At 39.7% G+C, this 19579-nt stretch overlaps 1 protein-coding gene and 1 long non-coding RNA gene across 2 annotated transcripts in view; one reads left to right on the top strand and one right to left on the bottom strand.

Moving 5' to 3' along the window:
- LOC132593604 (uncharacterized) overlaps nt 1-19579 on the top strand; it is a 68218-nt gene that overhangs the window by 12167 nt on the left and 36472 nt on the right. Inside the window, exon 2 of the long non-coding RNA XR_009559267.1 lies at nt 4320-4460. This is a non-coding gene — a long non-coding RNA (uncharacterized lncRNA). The remainder of the gene's footprint in view (nt 1-4319; nt 4461-19579) is intronic.
- Nucleotides 1-19579, bottom strand: part of ZNF365 (zinc finger protein 365) — a 76766-nt gene that overhangs the window by 7435 nt on the left and 49752 nt on the right. The gene's annotated exons all lie outside the window — the stretch shown is intronic.

The following is a 19579-nucleotide window of genomic DNA, read 5'->3' on the forward strand; positions in this document are numbered from 1 at the left end:
ATAGCTGCCAAAACTTGGAAGCAACCAGGATGTCCTTCAGTAGGTGAATGATAAATAAACTGTGGTACACCCAGACAATAGAACATTATTCAACACTAAAAAAGAAATAAGCTATAAAGCTGTGAAAAGACATGGAGGAACCTTAAATGCATATTACTAAGTGATAGAAACCAATCTGAAAAGGCTGCCTACGGTGTGATTCCAACTATGTGACATTCTGGAAAAGGCAAAGCTATGGAGACAGTAAAAAGATCAGTGATTGCCAGGGGTTGAGGGAGGTGGAGGGAGGGATGAATAGATGGAGCACAGAGGATTTGGGGGGCAGTGAAAGTACCGTGTATGATACCATAATGATGGACACATGTCATTATACATCTGTCCAACCCCACAGCATGTACCTCACCAGAAGTGAACCATAATGTAAACTATGGATTTGGGGTGATTCTGATGTGTCAATGTAGGTTCATCCGTGGCAACAAATGTACTACGCTAGTGAGTGATGTTGGTAATGGGGAAGGCTATGCATGTGTGGGAACAAGAAATATACAGGAAATCTCTCTTCCTTCCCCTCAATATTGCTGTGAGCCTAAAACTGCTCTTAAAAAAAAATTGTCTTTAAAAAGAGAAAAGAACCTCAATAACCGAACAAAATGAGGAACTGCGGAAATAATTACATGAAGCAGGACAATCACCACTGCGCTATTTTCTCTGCTTCTCTTTGAATTATCTGAATAAGAAAGCTTTAACATAAATTTCCCAAATAATTGCTTTAACTATTCTCATTTACTTTGGCAATGTGTAGATCTGGTCAGATAAAATCTAATATGCACTTGTAAAAATATATAGGAAAGGTCAGATGTTCTACATACAATGAATCAGGCTAAGATCCACACAAAAGAGCTGAGGAACTTGAAGAGCTAATTTGAAGGGACAGTGCAAAGGAAGAAGGTGCTAGTGACAGTTTTGGGATGACTGTCACTGTCACTTTCAACAGGCCTCAGAAATGTAAGAATTGTGTCCTTTCAAAGTGGTGTTGGAGGTTAAGGAGTAAATTTTTTAAATTATGAAATATTCTGATGATACAGAATAACAATGAATATAATGAAATAAGCACTAATAGTATACTCACCTTAGAGCTTTATCAAATCTTAACATCTTTACGTATTCACTTCAGATTTTAAGACATTTATTGTAAAATATAAAACACAAAACCAGAAACCCCACAGAACAAATGCATAGCTTAATGTAGGGTGAGCACACTTGTAACCATCATTCAGGTCAAGAGAACAGAACTTGGATACATATTCTGAAAACCCTCCATGAGTCCCTTTCTTTTCACAAGCCCTTCCCTTCCCCAAAAGTAACCACTCTTCTAACTTTTATAGAAATCACCAAGGAAAAACTTTGTACTTAGTTTGAGACAAATAGAGAAAAAGAAATCAATTCTGACCATAAAATACCAGAATAACACAACTGATAAATAGTATCATATGTTAGAACAACAACAACAAAACACCCAAAAAAGAAATTTCTCTTGGGCAATAAAATACTTCCTTTACTCCCCCTCGGATGATTGAGAGTCTTCCTCTCTTTTCCCTTCTCTCGCACATGGACTCAACATTTTCCAGATTGGACCCATTTTGGCATTTTGCAACCTATTCCACCTCTAACAGTGAAAACACACAGTTTCTGTTTCTGTGATTATTTAGCTAAAGCCACAAAAACTGGGTAATGTTCAAAGTTAGAAAGAATAATTAGCAAGTTCACTAGGGCCCTGCTTCTAATATCGATAACTATATTTTTGATATCAAGGTTATCTCGTCATGCTTTTGCTTTTTTTCATTTGTTAATGATTCTGCTTTGAATAAAGTTGCTAGCGCCTGTGCAAAACTGTCCCTTGATACCACAAACAAGGGATCAACAACTAGAACCTAGCTAAGGCCAACACTTTCAATTTACTAGAACCACAGTCTCTTAGATTTTTTAGAAACCTTATACTTTCTTAATCTCTCCCAACTTGGTCCTGATACCTGCAGTAGACACATAAAACCTTGTTTAAAATTAAAGGGGACAGTTTACATATATTGTCAGGACTAGATGCAAGTAAAAGAAAAACAACTCAAAATAGTTTAGGCAAATACAAGAATTTATCAGCTCATGTAACCAAACTGCAAAAAAAAAAAAAAAAGGCAGAAATGACTACAATACTTTCACAGTTGTTTTTATCTCTTAGCTCTGCCTCCATATTGGTATGTCAGCTTCCCCTAGCTGGCTTTAAGAATCTGAAGCCGGAGTAATAACTGCCCCACTCTAGGCTCACATCTTTGAGCCTCACTTTCCAAAGAGGAAAGAAGCTTTCTCTCCACTTCTGATGAAAATAAATCCTGAGTGTATACATTTGTCAAAGCACTGCAAATGTACAACATATGAACATTTTATTGTATATGATTTTTATATCAAAAAAAACGCATAAACCAATATTGAACCCTACTTAATACTTTCTGAAATACTTAGAAGTATGCTAAGAGCTACAACCTACTTTGAAATGCACCAAAAATAATTTGAATTAATAGCTGGATAGGTGGATAGATAGGTGATAATTCAGATGTAGTAAAATGTTAATGGTAGAGTTTAGGTGGTGGGTATTCACTGTAAAATTCTTTTAGCTTTGTTGTATGTTTGAGAATTTTCATAATAATGTGTTAGGAGCAGGGGGAATAAATCCTGAGGAAGGACTCTGGTGAGACCAGCTTGGGTCCCTGACCCAAAGTGAGGTGTGAGGCACTGGCTACTTAGTTTAGCGCAGCTGCCTACCATTAAACCATCCACTGTGGCCAGCAAGGCTTTGTTACACAGCTTCTGTCCAGGATACATGATAGAGCAGGGAGTAGAAAGATGAGAACTTGGAAAGAAAAGTCATTCCCCCCAAAGAAAGGGGATGGCACAGACATGGCTATCAGAACGTATCAAAAGGCAGGCAGTCACCCCGAGGTGACTCCCCAGTCAGGACAACGGAGGGGGTGATGTGTTATAATTGAGTCCTTGCACTATAACTGTATGTTTCCTTGCTATTCACAAATCAAAACTAGCCGTAGAATATCTGGCTTTTCTTAGCTGGTGACTTTTAAACACATGCCACGAGAAGTGGGAAAAATTAGCAGAATATGCCAGAGAGTGTATGTGACTGGTATTTCACAGTAAAGACATACTTGTCTAAGGAAAGGCTAGCTTTCAACCTTTTGTTAGACATTGATTTCAGAATGAATCAGTTTATGTCATTCAATATCTGGCTTCTATAAAGCCCAGATCTACACTGGAAAAACAAACAAACAAACAAACATTGAAACAAGCATTCTTAAGCTGGAGACTACAGGTGTTGTCTGGGTTAGGTTAGGTTAGATTAGGAAAAGGTGAGGATTCGGTGAGGAAAAGGGGCTGGCTAGCCTTTTCCTCCCAGTTAAGGGAGGACTTAAGGAGTTGTTCTTTAGGGTATAATTATGCACTACTATATTTTTTGTGCTTAATTATTAAAAGGGCTAGATTTTTTTCTCTCTCTCTCTCTTGCTGTCCAACTTTTGGAGATTGGATTTTATCAGGAATTTTAATGGTCAGCATTAGGAGGTAATACACGCTTGCCTAGAAAATTCAAAACACATTTGCATAGTTTTTAATTGACATGAACATGAGGTCAGATTTACTAAATGAAGCTGTGTGTCCTCAAGTTGGCTGAGAATGGACATACAGGAGCCAAGGCCATCTAGGCATTTGGGCTTTTCTGTTTGATTTAGGAGTATTCTCAATGCTTCTCTGCTCTTCCCTTCACTACCACCTCCCACCCATCAAACCCTGTAACTTGGGCTGTTGTGTCAGTCCAGTCCAGAGCAGGGGAAGCTCAGTTCCAGATCCAGCCAGGCCTTCTACCCAGGCAGGTGCTGAAGCCCAGAACTATACAAAATGACTAGGAACTAGGGAGTCAGCCACACTGGCTTGTTTGAATGGATCTTTTTTAACTCCAGATTTTATAGCCATTAATATTTACAAGATCTACAACAGTAGCTCTCAAATTTTATTGTGATTTTTTAAAACCCCTGGAAACTCTATCTGAAACTGTTGCTATGTTTCCTTCTGCCTAGTCCTCCAAAGTTACAAATATAAATGTAATTAGCACTAATGATACAGCATCAGCTAGCACTTAGTTAGAACTTACTGTACACCAGGCACCGTGCTACTTACTCCCTTTATATGTGATAGTCAGATAGCTCATTTTATCTCCCCAACAACCCAATGATGTGGTTTCCATTGATATTTCCATTCTACAGGTGAAAAACTTGAGGCATACAGAAGTAAAGCAACTTGCCCTGAGTAACATGGCCAGGAAGTGGCAGAACTATGATTCAAACCCAGAGATGTGCTTTTAACTACTATGCTATGAAATCAGAGAAATCAAAGAAATTGAAAAGGTAGGTGTCTTGCCCAAGATACACAGGAACAGAGTCTAAAAACCTGAATTTTTTCCTCAAAAGTCTGGGTCCTTTTCTGGTACGGGTCAAATAGAACTGTGGGGCTTCTGAGGAATTTCTCAGAAGAAGGAACAGAGGAGAGAGCCACACCAGAGTGTAGTGACTTGGACTCTCTAATTCCATACTTACAGAATTTGGCTAAAGGTCACAAACTATGTCTGTGTGAGTGGGAACTGTTTGGGAATCACCAAGGAATTTGGCCAGATCTGGTCAACCCCAATCTATAAAGGAATCTGTGTGGTAGGGACTGGAGGTCCTGGGTCTCTGGTACCTAGGACTACAGTAAATGGAAGATGCTGGATCTCTTTGTCTCATCTCAGTTGTTTACACAGATGGAATAATGAGATTAGCAAAACAAATTTCAGATCTCTACTTTGAATCACTGGTTCTCAACTTAGAACCTTACATACCTAATTCTTTTTTATGAAAATACACAGAAGTAGAGAAAATGGCATAATGAACCCCAGGTGCCCATCACCCAACTTGAACAATTACCACTATTTTGCACAGAAGTAGAGAAAATGGCATAATGAACCCCAGGTCCCCGTCACCCAACTTGAACAATTATCACTATTTTGCCATTCTTGTTCCATGGGTCTTTTTTAAAAGGAGAAATTATAGGGCCTCACCCCCAGAAGAGTTTCATTTAATAGGTGGGGTTCAGAAATCTCCTGAGCTGCCAGGTTGAGATTGCCTACCCTCTGGTCCTGGGACTGGAGACTGTACCTGCCTAAAGGAGATAAGAAGGCTTCCCTGGTGCTGATGGCATGATGCTCCATGCCCTACAGAGGAGAACTGAACATCCAGAGGTTTATCTGTCAGGGCCCAGGCAGGAAAGAATTTATTCCAGATGATTTTAATGAAGAGGGTATAATGATAGGACAGAGATGAAGGCAGTATTAAGGAAAAGTTAGTTTGGTTGAGGCACCCAGAGGTTTAATGATAGGAGGCCATTACCAACAAGGCCCAGGGCAGAAGGTAGAGTTCCTAGAGCCAAACAAGAACTGGAACCCTAGATTAGGGGCTGCTTGGCAGGAGCTTGAATTAATTGGGTTCTAGAGACATGCTGCAGAAGCACAGGGCTTGGAAGATATACACTGACCTCTCTCCCTTCCCACCCTCTCACCTGGGCCTCTCATTGGCTAAATGGAACTGGAAGCCAGCTGGCAAGCCAGGAGATGCACCTGCAGAGGCCAGCCTCCTGGACCGGGAGCAGGGCAGATGAAGTCAGGGAGCACATCCTGGGAGCAGAACAAGGTGGAAAGTGGGAGCAGAGAACAATCAGTCAGGAGAACAAATCATTCCTTCTGAATCCTTCTGAATCTGAAGTAAGAGAAATGGTCAGCTCTTCCTGGAGTTAGTCTGATGCTTTCAGCCCTAAAAGAAGCCAAGTCTAAGAGCAGAAGAATTGCCTGATCCTTGGTAATAACAGCTGCAAGCCCTTGTCAGGGCTGGCAGTGAGTGTGCTTTGGGGTAACAGCCTGGCCCCAAGTTCATTTGCCCCTTCCCTCAAAGTCAAGCTGTACCTGGGGGCTAAGTTAACATTTACTGGTCAGAAGGACATTAGTTCTCAGTGAAATGCAGTTAGAGGTGATTACTTTCTGGTTACCATTTATTCTCAGTTTACCAACTAAAAGGACAATGTAGGGGTTCCTGTCACAGAATTTTTATGGAGCCTGTTTTCCCCTTGAAATCTTGAACTCTGTTATTTGCAAGTTGTTTAAAAGCTAGCATTTCAGTTTTCAAAGCAACAATCGCATTTATTTTTCTGGTTAAAAAGCAGGAGAAGAAAAACAACTCCCCAGGTTGAAGCTAATGTTTTTAGCTCCTTCTCCCCAAGGGACATATACATATGCAAGTCTGCACCTCTAGAGTCTAGAAACATGTCAAGCAATGTAACTCCACAGATGTAGGCAACTGTAAGAAGCCCTGACCATCCAACACAGGCAGAAGAGCCCAGGAAGTAAGGTGAAATGTGAGCAGTCTCCTTTGAATGGGTCATTGACCAATGGGAGCACATACAAAGGAAGGGGTGACCAGAATGCCAATGTGCTTTGAGGGATCTGATTGTCTTTAAGTTTCCAAAGGAATACAATAGCTGATTATATAGTTTCAGTGGGCAGAATTAGAGCTGGTCATTATAGGAGAACCACTTTTAACCCTTAAGGAAGAAGTTGATAATTGTCTGATTGATTCACTGTTCCAGTGCCCAGCTCAGAGCTTGACACATAAAGTGCATCCAATAATATCTGTTAAATGAATGGTAATCCCTGGCACTGGTCAGTGGTGAAACTTGCCACTGTCAAGCTAGAGGGAGTCCTATAACTGATTAAGGTCCAGATGAGCAGTTGTAGGGAACACTGGAGAGGGTATCCCTATATCAGATAGAAAATGAGTCTGTACTACTCTGGGACTGATCATTTCTAAGGCTAATGCATTGAGTTGGTCTAGGACTTGGTTGAGGGTGGAGGCTAAGAAGGTTATCGGGGAGAGTGTACCCTATTCTCGGGGACAGTTAGGAGTAGAAGATAAATCTTATAAATCCCCCCAACCTGGGGGATTGAGAACAGAGAAATAAAAACTCAATGTGACTCAACAGTAAGAAAACTAATAACCCAATTAAAAAATGGACCAAAGACCTTAACAGACACCTCACCAAAAAAGCTATACAGATGCAAATAAGCATATGAAAAGATGCTCCACATCGTATGTCATCAGGAAAATGAAAATTAAAACAACGATGAGATACCACTACACACCTATTACAATGGCCGGAAATCCAAAACACTGACCACGCCAAATGCTGGTGAGGATGTGGACAACAGGAGCCCTCATTCATTGCTGATGGCAGTGCAGGATAATGCAGTCACTTTGAGAGACATTTGGAAAGTTTCTTACAAAACTGAACATACCTTTCCATATGATCCAGCAGATCCAGCAATCATGCTCCTTGGTATTTACCCAAAGGAGTTGAAAACTTATGTCCACACATGAATGTTTATAGCAGCTTTATTTATAGTTGCCAAAACCTGGAAGCAATCAAGATGTCCTTCAGTAGGTGAATGGATAAATAAACTGGTACATCTAGACAATGGAATATTATTCAACACCAAAAAGGAAATAAAAGCTATCAAGCCATGAAAAGACATGGAGGCACCTTAACTGCATATTACTAAGTGATAGGAACCAATCACATGCTGTGTGATTTTCAACTATGTGACTTTCTGGAAAAGGCAAAACCATGGAGACAGTAAAAAGATCACTGGTTTCCAGGGGTTGAGAGATTGGAGAAGGGATGAATAGGTGGATCACAGAGGATTTTTGGAGCAGTGAAAATACTGTGTATGATACCGTAATGATGGATACATGTCATTATACATTTGTCCAACCCCATAGCATGAACAACACCAAGAGTGAACCATAGCGTAAACTATGGACCTTGGGTGATTGTGATGTGTCAGTGAAGGCTCATCAATTATAATAAATACACCACACTGGTGGAAGATTTTAATAATGAGGAGGCATGTGTAGGGGCAGGGGGTATATGGGAAATTTTTGTACCTTTTCCTCACTTTGTGAACTTAAATCTGCTCTAAAAATGTAAAATCTTAATTTTAAACAACAACAACAACAACACTGTGGGCGTTCCCTGAGAAAGCATCTGAATATTTTCATTTGATAGAAAATAGGGAATCAGGAGTTGAGTCCACTACAGCCTGTCCTGGGAGTCATATTACGTGAGGCAGAGAAAAAGGTGTTTTTGCAAGGTTAAGGCACACAAGAAGGCTAGGAGGATTATTTAGAAGTTGATCTTTAGGAGCCCAAAACAAAATCAATCCTCTGAATCTTTAAGGGTAATAAAAAATAAATAAATAAAAGAAAGAATCCATCATTTCATCACCAGAAATCATAGCATACGCCAGTATCTCCCTCCACCCCATCTACCACCAAGTGAACACCTTTAAATATCCTTCTGATTTTGCACACAGATAATTAAAGAATGCAATTTGATTGCTCATCTCATCTGTTCTATAGTTGTGAGTCAATGTATAGAATTTACACTCCGGCTGTGGTTCATCTCTGAGCATTCATTTTGGCAGGGAAATTTTCCTTTTCTCTTTCTTCTTGGGGTACTAGCTCTTTAAATTCTATCCTTATTGGCAGGCTGTTGTCATGGAGAAAAATAACTTTAAGTAGCTCTTTGAAAAGCTTTGAGTTGCTGTTCCCTGCTATTTAAAGATCCCCCAGTAAAGTGAAAAGTGCACTCTGCTTCCATATAAGGCTCTGCCACTCCAAGGCAAGAGTGTCACCAGGGCTTGGTTCCATGTGTTCAGAGCAGAACAAGACATGTCCTGAGCATCCGGGGATCACATTTACTCAGCATGTCTACCCAGCTTAGGAAGACAAAAGAAAGTCAGGACTCTGCTATCCGAAATCTTTGGGCAACTAGGCTTCCAAGTCATTATGAGCTGAAGCAAATGAAACAAGCCACATTTTATAATTATCACCTATTTTGCCTCCCACCTGGAATGTTTGCTCAACATGGCCTTGAACCTAATTGCCATAATTCATTTCCCTGCCACCTCCTAATCAAATATTCAGTATCTAAAACTTTCTTCATTTTGCTTCACAAGCATTTGCTAGGCACTTAAAATATGTCTAGCTCCTTCCTAGCTAGACACTGTAAGGAATACTGAAGTATATAACAAGGTCTCCAAAGAGTAATATTTGAGAGATAAGACAAACAGATGAAATAGATGAAACATTAAACACAGATGAAACACCAAGTGATATAGAATATTCGTGATTCCCAACTTTGCCTGATGATTGGACCCAATCATGGAGCTATTTTTTTTAATAAATTTATTTATTTGTTTGTTTATTTTTGGTTGCATTGGGTCTTCGTTGCTGCATGCGGGCTTTCTCTAGTTGCGGTGAGCAGGGGCTACTCTTTGTTGTGGTGCACAGGCTTCTCATTGCCGTGGCATCTCTTGTTGCGGAGCACGGGCTCTAGGCGCGCGGGCTTCAGTAGTTGTGGCACGCGGGCTCAGTAGTTGTGGCTTGCGGGCTCTAGAGCACAGGCTCAGTAGTTGTGGCGCACGGGCTTAGTTGCTTCATGGCATGTGGGATCTTCCCGCACCAAGGCTCGAACCCGTGTCCCCTGCACTGGCAGGCGGATTCTTAACCACTGCGCCACCAGGGAAGCCCCATGGAGCTATTTTTAAAACACATATTCCCAGGCCCTTGCACTTGACCTACTGAATCAGAAACTCTAGGAAGGGGCCCCAGAATCATCAAAGTTCTGCCCTATGTGCATGACTGAGTTCTGTGAGACCTCTGACAGGAACAGCCTCTTTCTGAGCCTCAATTTTCTTGTCTATAAAAGAAGAGAGGTGATCAAGATGGCCTGTGAAGTCATTTCTCTGACACTCTATGATTTTGTCATTTAAAGTACCAATATGTATGGTTTAAATAATAATCAGTTTTAAAAGAGGGCTTCAGGACTTCCCTGGTGGTCCAGTGGTTAAGACTCCACGCTTCCACTGCAGGGGGCGCAGGTTCAATCCCTGCTTGGGGAACTAAGTTCCCACATGCCACACAGTGTGGCAAATAAATAAATAAATAGATAGATAGAGGGCTTCATGGACTGTGGACTTGGAGGTGCAAAAACAATTCCAATGAGTGCATAATGGCTCCAAGCATGGACTTTAGAATCAGACATCCTTGGATATGAATCTCAGTTCTGCAAACATACTGTCTGGATGACCTTAGCCAAGTAATTTAATCTCTTTGATTATCCATTACTTACCTATAAAATGAAGATAATTATAGGACCTATTTCTTGGAGTTGTTGTGAGGATTAAAGGAAACAATGTATGTAGTTACCACATAGTTACCATATAGTTACCACTAGATTATTAGGAGCTTTAGCCTCCTTATTATTGGGAAGACGAGTGTAAGAAAGTAAGGTATTCCAGCTGGGGCAAAAGATCTTGGGCAAGACCATGGAGATTGTAAGGAACATGGGATGTTGCGCCAAGAAGAAAAAACTGGCTTGACTCTGTTAAGAGGAGAGAGATAAGTTTGGATAGCTAGGGTGGGGTTAGATCATCCAATTTGTTGTGCAAACTACTTGGCTAAAGAAGATCTCTTCACTCCCTCCAAACAGATGCTTCCTCACTTCTTTGAAACCACACACTGTTAAAACAGATTCCCCAACATCAGCTATTCAAGCAAGAGCTTTCTCACTTCCTGCATAGAAAGAATCCAGATGGTGCCTCTTTATACAGTTGATCTGGTTATCCCAGGATAGGTCGTATGTAGCATAACCCTATTTCTCTATCTCAGCAAAGCAGGAAAGCACAAATCCCTGTATCCATAGCTTTGAAAGAATTGGGGCTGTGTCTGTCATGGAGATGATTCAGCTTTCCACTTGGGTTGAAGAGGTGGGAACAGCCAGATTACACTTCGAAGAGGAATCTGTGCTTACCATTTTGTTCTCTATAGACATATTCTACCCCTGTCTAGAAAATGAGCTCATTTTTCAATGAACCAGTGCCAAATCAAGTTACGCCCAGGTTCTGAGGAGGAGTACATTGGGGAAAGTGTCAGAGAAGTAGACAGGAATATTTAAGGGGTTGGGGACCTAGAATGTTTTGACTTCATTTCTAAGTGCCCAAGTATTTTATTTTTTAAATTTTATTTATTTTTGTCTGCATTGGGTCTTCATTGCTGCGTGTGGGCTTTATCTAGTTGTGATGAATGGGGGTTACTCATCGCTGCAGTGCGCAGGCTTCTCACTGAGGTGGCTTCTCTTGTTGCGGAGCACGGGCTCTAGGCATGCGGGCTTCAGTAGCTGTGGCGCACAGGCTCAGTAGTTGTGGCTCGCAGGCTCAGTAGTGGTGGCTTGCGGGCTCTAGAGTGCAGGCTCAGTAGTTGTGGTGCACGGGCTTAGTTGCTCCGTGGCATGTGGGATCTTCCTGGACCAGGGCTTGAACCCGTGTCCCCTGCACTGGCAGGCAGATTCTTAACCACTGCACCACCAGGGAAGTTCCCCAAGTATTTTAAAAGAAATCTTATTCTTGCTTTGAAGTTATTTATATTTGAGACCAAGTGTATCATTTAATAGTTTGTCATGTTGGTTGTAAAAATATTTTGCCCACTTGCAAAAGGGACTTTTCTCCTTTTTAAATGAAATATTCTGTCTCATCAAATAAATATTAGGTTTTAAAAGAATGACTTTAGAGACTATATCTGAGTTTGAGAGATTGTTCTATCTTTACATCATTCATTTATTCATTCTATTATTTACTGAATGTCTAGCATATACAAAATACCTTGCTAGGCACTAGAGCAATGATTTGCAAGTGAGCAAAATCACGGATTCCTGGATCTACCTTCAGAGATTTTTCTCTCTCAAGTTCTGGAGTGGGGCCCAGGAATGTGAATTCTAGCAAAGCTCCAGTCGGTTCTGAATAATCAGACTATACTTTCAGAGATACTAGTGTAGAAGATGCAAAGATGAATAAGGCAATATTTCTGGTTCAATGAATTTACAGTTATCTATCTCATACTCTTCAAGTAGCCAAATGCATTTTCCTGCTTCTAATTTTCTTCCCTCCTCTCTTCCCCAACTTACTCACCCATTGTCCATATACTCTCTGCAAGGCACAGGGCTGGCATTGGTATATATAAAGATGAAAAAGAAAGACCTCTGCCCTCTAAAAGCATGCATTTATGAAGTTCACAATCATTGAAATTTGCCATGGCAAAGTGAACATAAGCTACATCATGACATATATGCATCTTCTGTAACAGACCCATGTAGGGAAAGTTCCTTATTCCAATTCAGCGGTCTTTTAAATAAGAATCTGCAATTAATTTTCAAGAAGTTCTTTGGTGGGGGAGGAAGTGGTGAGAAAACAAAGAAAAAAACATGTAGATTGCATGTATTTATTTAGCTGCTTCTTTGTATTACGCACTGGACCAAGTTCTCAGGAGTGTCAAAATTAAAAGTGAGATGATGTTTCTGAGGGATTTTAATATTCATACTGTGTTTAGAGTCCCTTTGGCTCCCAGGAACAGTATACCAAATTAATAATGATGTAAATAATAAAGGCATTAAATTAAATTATATAATAAGAAGCTGGAGGATGGTCATTCCAGACCTAGTTCAGCAGCTCCACATTGTTAAGAGCACTGGGTTGGCAACTCCAAGAGTCTCTTGGGCTTCCCACTTTGTTCACAAGATGGTTCTGCAAATCCAGATATTACATCCTTCATAACCTCATCCAAAGGAAGGGCAATAGAAGAGCCAAGGCCACAAGAGAGCCTCCACGTATATCTTTTCCCTTTTGACATGGAGAATATATCTTTCTCGTAGGGTACCAGTATATTTCCCCTTACATCTCATTGGCTAGAACTGGGTCACATGTCTCATTCCTAGCTGCAAAGGAGGCTGGCAAAGGAAGGGATCAACATTTTTTTTCCAACATAGAATGATTGAAAATAATGATTATAATAATCATTATAATAATTATTATAATAATATAATAATTATTATTATAATCATTATAATAATCCTAAGAATACATTATTTAATCAATTGCTCAATTACATTAGTGCTTCTGGAATAAACAAAAGGAAGGAATACACGTGGTATGCAGGGATATTTAAAGAGAGAGACAGATACAGACTCATTAGAAGGTGGAAGATGAGGTAGACTTAAATTGATAGAGAATAAAGGGGGAAGGCCTTTCAAGTAAGAAAAGAAATTTCAAAATAGGAAGTGACACTAGATGGTCTGTAATGACTAGAAAACATGTGCAAAAATATCAATAGCAGTAAGGTGATATTCTTAACCAATATTTATATCAACATTAGGACAATTTTCTCACTTTCCATGCTACATGACTTTAACTTTACATTAACAATATCTTTTGTGTGAAGCGTGTATATCTGTGTGTGTGTGTGTGTGTGTGTGTGTGTGAGTGATATTTCTTAAGAAGTGTTCCAACTATTTAGACAGAATGGATGCAAGCTAGTCAGTTACAGAAGTTTCCATTCTGTAATGCAGAATAGAAAGGAGACAGGCATATTGTTTCCATTTGATGACTCTCCTAAGGAAGCTTTCTAAGTATCTGGGAAAGATGTACTGATAGTGCTAGAGATCAACCATCAGTGATACTTCAAGCTTCCAAGGCACCAAAATGCTGAGTTATGAGAATTTTGCCAGAATATATGCAAGTGGAAAACAACCAAAGTAGGGCATGATGTGTCTCTGAAATCTGCTGGTTGTGTGAGAATAGCAAAGCCTTAGATAAAGTAATACTTGATCTAATGTGGTATCTCTTCTCTAACTCCAGTTAGTCTGTATCTCACCCTCACGTTGCTTTCCTTTATAGGTCTTGTTAAGGCTCACAGTTATCTTATGGATGTGTTTGTTTACCTGGTTTTTGTCATCTTTCCCCCTACAATAAAACCTCCATGAGGACAGATGTTATATTCTCGTTCACCATCGTATCCCCAGTGCCTGTCACAGGGCTTGTGAACTCTCAATATTTATCATATGAATGCATGAATAAATAAATATTCCTATTTGTTAACTAATTTTGCAGACATTTATTTGAAATCTACAAAGCTGTCCAGCACTAGCTGTCCTTCCATCAGACCCATGATGTGTACGACAAAAGGTGTGATACTGGGTGTGGAGCATGTTCAGCAAAGAATGCATCAAACCAAACATCACCAGGCAATCAGTAAAGAAGAAACATTATTGGAACACCTATAGAACAAAGCCAATAGCTTGTCTCACATTAAGAAAAGCTGATTCATTATCAGCTGTCACCCCCTAGTGGTAAAGAATGTACTTGTCAGGGCTCCACATTTCTGGTTAATTTCAAAAGAAAGGAAAGAAGCCAGAGGCCTTTTGCAGAACAGGGCTTTTGCTATCAATCTCACAACCTTTGAAATATATATAATACATACACACACATACATATATGTAAATTTAGAATGAAAAAGGTTTATGAGTTACACCTTGCCTTAATAATCTGGCTGTTCGTTAACTTATTGGAAAACATAGCTAGAGATGAAAATAACTTGCTTAAAATTCCCTTTGAACCTTGTCTGCTTCTATAATTTCACTTGCTTATGGAACCCGTTCCCAAGAAAGACTTAAAATAGCTATTTATTCACAAAGCCTCTTCAAGTGGAATCTTGTTTCCCTGTTGAAAATTTGACATTTACTCTATGACATTAATAGGTCTTCCAGAAAGCAAGAAAACCATGACAGAGTTACCCTAAAGCTTGATATAGATCAACTTTTTTGGATGAATTTCAGCAAACTACATTTTTTTTTAAAAAACGGTTAAATTCAAGCCAAACCGGTACTTACAAATCATTAGTTGCAAAACAGCAAGTTGCTTAAGTGAATTCAGCATTTCCCTGCCTCCATTCAATCCTAGCCCCCAAAACACCCACAGACACCTATATTTGTATCCATGGGTATAGACTTGAGGAAGGCTTTTACAAAATAAAGCATCCAAAATGATCTCTAATTCTGAAAGCACTAAGAGAGCAGAGAACACGCTTTTCATCCATACAATTCAGTTTGGCATTTGATTCTCTCACTTAGCTAGAGAGAGTTTATAAGAGAGTTTGAAGTGAGAAGATCATCTGCTTGTAGGTCTTGTTTGAAATGCTTGGGACGTGTGTGTGTGTGTGTGTGTGTGTGTGTGTACTAGCAACATTTTTTTTGAGCATCCATTATATAGCATTCATTGAACTCAGCACGTAACCTTCCTAACTAACCTATGAAATAGACACTACTATTATCACCATTTCACAAATCAGCCTACTCAGATATACTAAATTCCTGGCAGAAGATGACCAACTGTGGGATTAGATCTTACTGGATTCCAATTAGCTATTTTTTCAGCAATGATTGGTACTACTTAGCAGGTGGGAACTGAGTAAGTACAATGGTGTTGGTCATCAAGGGTGCTAGGCAGAATTCAAAAGGCTTCAGGAAATATTTATCTCCTAATGACTAAAAACTGATTGATGAAAATCATTCTGTCTTAAGAAGCAGTGAAACTAATTAATGGCTAAAGTCTTGTAGGGCATCAAAATTATTCTTCTTAATGTTACATTTTAAGTGCCATTATTGATAACCTGAACATATTCTAGAATTTTCTCATTTAACCAAATCTCAATTATTAGTTATTTTGTTGCCAGTTACTTTTTTCCCCCTAAATACAAACCACCCTGTGGTTTCTTTTCGAATCACCAAAATAATAATTTAATTAAGGATTTTAGTTACTTTAGTATCAGTTAACTAAGATTTTGTTCTACTAAATTTGTATGGCCATTGGAACTTTCCCATCTATCTAGAAGAAAATTCCCAAGATCTGGAAAATTGGCTGCTGGCCTGGTAGAATTGACAAGAACATGCTAATTGTAGTATCTTCTGTGATACACCAGATGGCGATGGCTCCTTTATATGTATACAAGTGAACCTCAAAGATGTTCAGACTAGTGTGTCAATTAGGCTGGTAAAGAAAGAAAAGTTACAGTCTTAAAGTATTACACTATACGAAATCAACCACCAAAGAAGTAATAATTGGGCTTCCCTGGTGGCGCAGTGGTTGAGAGTCCGCCTGCCGATGCAGGGGACATGGGTTCGTGCCCCGGTCCGGGAAGATACCACATGCCGTGGAGCGGCTGGGCCCGTGAGCCTGCGCGTCCGGAGCCTGTGCTCCACAACGGGAGAGGCCACAACAGTGAGAGGCCCGTGTACCGCAAAAAAATAAAAATAAAAAAAGAAGTAATAATTTCCATGAGCCTCAGATATAAAATCTTGCATTCTAAGTATCAAGGAAAAAGAAGTACAAGATGACATAGGACTGTTAGAATGGGTAGCTTGTCTTGTCTAATGCTGAAAAATCACTTTTGATACAACTAATCTTTTTGGTAAATATTTCAAAAACAGCATCATATTTGAGCATAGCATTCATCCACTTGGCTTATGGGAAACAGGACAGAGTAGACTGAGTCACTATGTTTGAAAAGAAATGAGTTTCTTTGTTTTCTTGTTGTGGAAGGATTCAAGCATTGCCAGGCGTCTGGATGGAAATGTGACTGTAAAGGTCCATGGTAAAAAAAATAACTTCCATACTAGTTAACCAAATGGATGAGAATTGGGACTGCTTTCATTTCTGGTGATTAAACTATTCCAGATCTTCCTTGATTGGAAACAAACCATTTTCTCAGAGTCTTTGTCAGGTGAGGGAGGTTAAAATTCTATACCTCAGTATTATTGGCTTCCTGTTGTCCCTTAATCTTTTGAAAATGGGCTAAGATTCCTCAGCACTTAGGATGGAGATCTTCACACTGCTCCAGATCTCTAAACCTATTTCAGCACTTAAACCCCAGCAAGCAATAAATATAAAAGGACTCAGAGAAATATATCTAAGGTATCTGTGAGGCAAAAATAAAACCTCTTCATTGGGGGTATCATTCAGAAAAACAAGTTTATTAGAAGAAAGTTACCTCCAAACACTAGGAACCTGGGCTCTAGTCTCACCATTCCCTTAGTCCTTTGTTCTCTCTGGACCTCTGTTATTTCACCCACCAGAAACAGAGACATATACTCGTCTGGGGGTGGGTAAAAGTCATGTCTAATAGTCCTTCCCAAATCTCCTTAGCAAGGCCTACAGAGCAGGCTCCATACTTCACCCCTACAATCACTCTTTAAGACCACTTATCTGTTGTGTTTCCATCGTAACACTTACCATCCTCTAAAATGGTCTTATTTATTTGTTCACTTATTTATTGTCTATGTCCTCTTTGTAAGAGGGGGAACAGAAACTCTTCCTCTACCCTCTTAGATTGTCCCTGGGGCCCTGGAAATTAAACTGACAAAAGACAGATTAACAAGAGAAGGAGGTTTATTTCATATGTATATGGGGGGCCTCAAGAAATGAAGTAAAAATCCCAAAGAAGCAGTTAGATCCAGGGGCTTATATACCATTTTAACAAAACAATAAATTTGTGGGAAAATGACAAAACAAAGGAAAAGGGGGTTAGATGTTTAGCAGTAAATTGTGAGATATATGGGGGAAACTAATGGAAGATAAGAATTATTTCAGAAAGGTTCATTTGTGCAGGTTCGTCTTGGCGCTGTCTCCATCTCAGGTGATTAAGGCTGTTTTTCTCCTCCTGGTATGGGAGAGGGGGGAGGGGACATCTTCACAAAGGGAATTTTATACTCTGCCTTTAGACAGATGGGGAGGGATAGAGAGCTTTTACCTGCATCTGCTGTTTCTTAATTCAGCACAAAATAATCTTTATGCCAAAGTGGCATATTTTGGGGTAGCGTATTCTGATCCCCTTCACCTTCTAGAATACAAGCTCTGGAACATCTAGAATACACTCAGGAACCCATCTTGTTCGCTGCTGTATTGGGAGGACATAGAACAGTGCCTGGTGCATGGGAGAACTCAATAAGTAATGTGGAATACATGAATAAATGAATTTCCTCAATAAATAACGTTTACTACATGAAGGAATGAATGTATGACTTATGAACTTTTGCTCTTCTAAACAAGTTTGTTCCAGCGTCTCTTGTTAGCTGATGGGTTCCTGAAGAGATTAAAGTTGCTCAAGGAGGCTGTCCAGAGTTTGTGTTCTGCAATGGAGACACAAATTTTGTTCTGATTTCTAGTTATACTTCCTTGTGGGTGAGTAATGTCTTATTCCACCATGCTTGAACTGATGCAGACTCTCCTGCTTCGTGTGGAAACAGTTCAGTACAGTTTCTGAGTAGGTAAGGTCAGTGCCTGATTTCAGTGCTTGCCCTGCTTGCTGAGATTCTTGATGCTTCCATTCCATTGGCTTCAGATCTTACTAATATATCAGACAGAAAATTCAAGGAGGCTCTTGAGCTATTTAAACTCCAGGGTGAATGAATCGATCAGGCTCTTCCTGAGAGGAGGCATTAATTTAGAGAGGAACAACATGCAGTTGATGAGTATCTAATGCTGACTGTACCCAAAACATCTTCCTATGCATTATAGTTTAGTGGCAGACCAGCCTCACCAATACCTCTCTACCTACAACGTACCTTGATTTGTTTTACATTTGATTCTTACTTCCCCAGTTTTGAGAGAGGAAAAAAAAAGTTTGGTGTTTTGAAAGATCCTTTGAGCAATCTTGGAGCTGAAATATATCTTACTGATCAACTAATACAGTGTTTGCCAAACTTGTCCGAACATAAGAATCACCAAGGAGCTGGTTAAAATGTTAATTCTCAGGCCTCACCCTGCTGATTCAGATTCAGTAGGCTTGGGTGAGGCAAGGGAATATCCGTAGTTTTAAAAAGTGCCCCAGGTGATCCTCATGTTCAAGCAAGTTTGGGAAACACAAATCTAACATACTCTTGCACTTATCAGATGAAGAAACTGAGGCTTAGAAAGGCCTGGCTGTTCATTTGGGTCACATGGCTCAAGAATCTTCATGTTCCTTGACCTGGATTCTTTGTCTTATGCCAAGCTGCCTCCACTAAATCACATCCTCCTTAAAAATCACAAAACAAGCAAACAAAAAACTCTTAAAACACATGCAACAGGAGAACTGAGCACCCAAAAATGTCCTCAGTGTTTCCGATGAAAATGTTAGCTGACTTCTTTAAACATTCCCTCATTGTGAAACATCTTTTTTTCCAAAAGCTCTCTACTTATAATGTGTGTGTGGTCCAGATTAACATTCAGACTTTAAAAGCAAACCCTGCAAATGACATCTCAAGATGTTCTCTGAACCAGTTTTATGGCTCTTTGGAGTCAGCCATCAGTCTCTTAAATCCTTATCTGGTTTCTCATCACCTATCACTTGGTTTATCTGGTGAGTAAAGAATGTAGCAAGGTAGGTGTTCAGAGCAGGTTTTTTGGGGTTTTTTATTCCTTTTTTTTTATCATCAGGAACTTAAAAACAATTACTAATCTGCTTTTACTAATGCAGTCCATCTGTGCATGAGAAATTTATGTGGTTTTTCCTAATAA

Source organism: Globicephala melas, chromosome 16, assembly GCF_963455315.2.
Source record: "Globicephala melas chromosome 16, mGloMel1.2, whole genome shotgun sequence".
Lineage (NCBI taxonomy): Eukaryota > Metazoa > Chordata > Mammalia > Artiodactyla > Delphinidae > Globicephala > Globicephala melas.